Source organism: Petaurus breviceps, unplaced genomic scaffold, assembly GCF_028583685.1.
Source record: "Petaurus breviceps papuanus isolate PSGF00001 unplaced genomic scaffold, PetGlider_PUasm1.0 226, whole genome shotgun sequence".
Lineage (NCBI taxonomy): Eukaryota > Metazoa > Chordata > Mammalia > Diprotodontia > Petauridae > Petaurus > Petaurus breviceps.
This window is the reverse complement of record NW_027185890.1, coordinates 2,106,634-2,110,057: the sequence shown is the minus strand read 5'-3', so window position 1 is coordinate 2,110,057 and position 3,424 is coordinate 2,106,634.

The following is a 3,424-nucleotide window of genomic DNA, read 5'->3' as shown; positions in this document are numbered from 1 at the left end:
TTATATAGGTACATTACAAGTACCATTCCCTTAATCTATACCTGATTTTAATAATACAGCCTAGAATTACACACACACACATGCACGCACACACACACAAGGGTAACATGATTTGATTGTAATGTGGATACCTAAAATACATGTGATATTTGTAGACAATGACATATCACATAAATTTAGCTATCATACTTGTATGTTTTAGATGATAGACAATATAAAATATATGTGATGTAACTTATGCTACATTATATTATAAGCAGCCACAATACACTCAAATTCATTTTATGATGCTGTAAATGTTGACATACATTATAACTCTAGATTCCATTATTTAAAGGAGAGTAATATGGTCACCTATAAGACAATAAAATATCATATAATATGGGGGCAGCTAGGTGGTGCAGTGGGTAGAGTGCCAGGCTGGTAGTCAGAAAGACTCATTTTCCTGAGTTCAAATCCAGCCTCAGACACTTGCTAGGTGTGTGGCCCTGAGCAAGTCACTTAACCTTGCTTGCCTCAGTTTCCTCATCTGTAAATTGAGTTGGAGAAGAAAATGAAAAACCATTCCAGTGTCTTTGCCAAGAAAACCTCAAATGGTCACAAATAGTAGGACATGAGTGAAACAACTGAACAACAACAATCATATAATATCTTATTATGCCATGCCATAGCATAGCATACAACATAATACCATACCATACCGTACCATGTAATGCATGTTAAATATATAAATTATATTGGCCTTATATTTGACTAAAATCTCTAGGTACTTTTTTATCATATGAACTACCAGTGATTTTCTTCATCTTTCATATAATATAGAAAAGTAGAATTGAATTTTATATTTTGCCAACATACTGGACTTCATTTGTCCTATGCAAAGACATGCTAAGATAGAGCATGTTGGTGAAAGATCACCCTTTGACACAATGGAGGCTGTGAAGGATGTGGTGCTTGGGGGGAGGAAAACTAAAGGGTATACCTGGGTTACATCATATAATCTGCCCCATAGATAATCAGGATCTAACTTTGGAGATTTTTGGTTTGACACTATAAATTCATACAATGTGAAATAGATCATAGATGAAATATCCCTTCTGACAAAGTACTCTAGTTGAAATCTCAATGAATCTACTCTAGATTAGTAAACTATAAATGTTTCTCTAAAATAGTTAAAGGACTTACTAATTAACCACATGAGACAGCTGCTGGCTCAATATATAACATTTTGGCCTAGGAGTCAGGAATACCTGGATTTAAATCCCACCACACTTATTAGCTTTGAGATCATAAGACAAGTAATTTACTTATCTTTGCTTCAGTTTCCTCATCTGTAAAACAGGGGTGATAATAATAGCTCCTGCTTCCCACAGTTGTTGTGAGGAAAAAATGGGATAAAGTAGCAAAAGTGCTTGGTATACCTTAAAAGGATTATATAAATACTAGCTATTAATCAATATAGTGTCTAGCACCATGTAAGGCTTAAAAAGATGTATACATCAGCATATGTATACACACACGTATACACAGGACAGGAAGTAGTCCTTCTCTCCCCAGATACCCCTTCAGGAAATGAATGAACAACTTCTCCCATCTTTTTCCTACCTTAGTGGTGACTGGTAATAGTTTAGAGTGATTTAAATAACTCCACCCATTTTCCTGTAAGCTCCTTTGGGACTTAAAAGAGAAACCTAGGGAGATAGTGGAATGGATATGTAAGGAAGGCTGATGTGATCAGGGAACATGAGTCCTAGGTGTCTAAGTAAGAAAAGGCAACAACACGATTGCTGGTTACTGGAACTCTCTTTAAAACACTGAGGGATAGGTTTCCTCCTTCCTGGACAAGCTTTAGGATTATGAATATAGAGCTGAAAAGGACTTCAAAAGTCCAACCCACTCATTTTACAGATGATAAAACCTACCTCCCAGGAAAATTAAGAGACTTAACAAAGGCACGCAAAAGTGCTAATTGTCAGAGGTAATATTAGAACCCAAGTCCTCTGACTCCAAGAACAGGGCTTACTAAATGCATTTTGAAGCCAGAGCAGCCAAAGTAGAGACAAAAGGGAATCCTCTCAGGAAGAGGAGACCTATTGTCTGATGATGCATTGCTAATTTGTGACCTTGCTGCCACATTGAAAAAGTCTGGGAGCATTTCCCTTGGAAGCAAAGAAAGACTACACCCAATGACATACACATAAACATATAGGCATGCACATACATGTACATTTACATCTGTGTATTTGCTAGTATATTTGCATATTGTGCAGTCATGTGCACACTGCGAGCATGTCTATGCATGGACATACACACATGTGCATGTATGTGCATACATGTATACATATGCACACAAGACTTCAGTCTTTTCCATCTTGTCCAATTCTTCATGCCCCTATTTGGGGTTTTCTTGACAAAGAAACCACTGGAATGGTTTGCCATTTCCTTCTCCAGCTCATTTCCAGGTGAGGAACTGAGACAAATATGGTTAAGTGAAAGCTTAATAAGTGTCTGAGGCCAGATTTGAACTCACGAACATGAGTCTTCCTGATTCCAAGCCCAATGCTCTATCCGCTGTGCCACCTAGCTGTCCTGTGTATAGGTATAGGCATAGGCTTATGTATGTATGTGTATATGCATATGTATATTATGCATGTATATGTGTATTGTGGATTGTTTATAGCTATATGTACATAGAAACCACAAATACATGCATGTGTGTCCATACATATATAATTTTTTCCTGCTATGTTAGAGATAGTAGAATACTTTTTACATTAGCAAAGAGAGAACTGGAGTATTACTTAGAAGTGAATGAGGTGATAAAACGTCCTAATTCATCATTTATGTAATGGAAGTCATTTCTTACTGTTTCTAACCCCAGAAGTCCATCACCTGCAGAGAAACTGTTATACCCTTTTTTCTGATTTATCACACCCAAAAAGGTAGAGGAGACCACAGTATTGTGGTCTTCCTGTTACTGATCACTGACTGTCAGGGACATGTCTTCATATGGTATACTTTGGTTTGCGTAACAAACCACAAAAAAAAAAAATGCAAGAAGTGTTGTTAGTCTTCTCTGTTAGTATTTTGGAGAGTTTACCTAAGGCCTTTCCAAGGTTAAAAAAGCTAATGTCCAGGTGTTCTTTCTTTGTCCCCGGCTCTTCTAGTCTTAGCCTCTTGCATGTGGTGAACTTCTTAGAAAATGTGGACTTGGAAGAACCCTCAAATCTGACTCCGTGGGTTTTTTGTCATTATTACTATAGAACAATGCATATATTAGATACTGAACTGAATTGTTGAATTAGCTACAACCAATATTTAACATTAAATGGCAAGACAGGTTTATGAACAAAGAGGTTTGAAAGATAACCAGAAAAGCAGCATCGAAGTAATGCTTAGCCCAACACAAGTCCACTGGATTGTA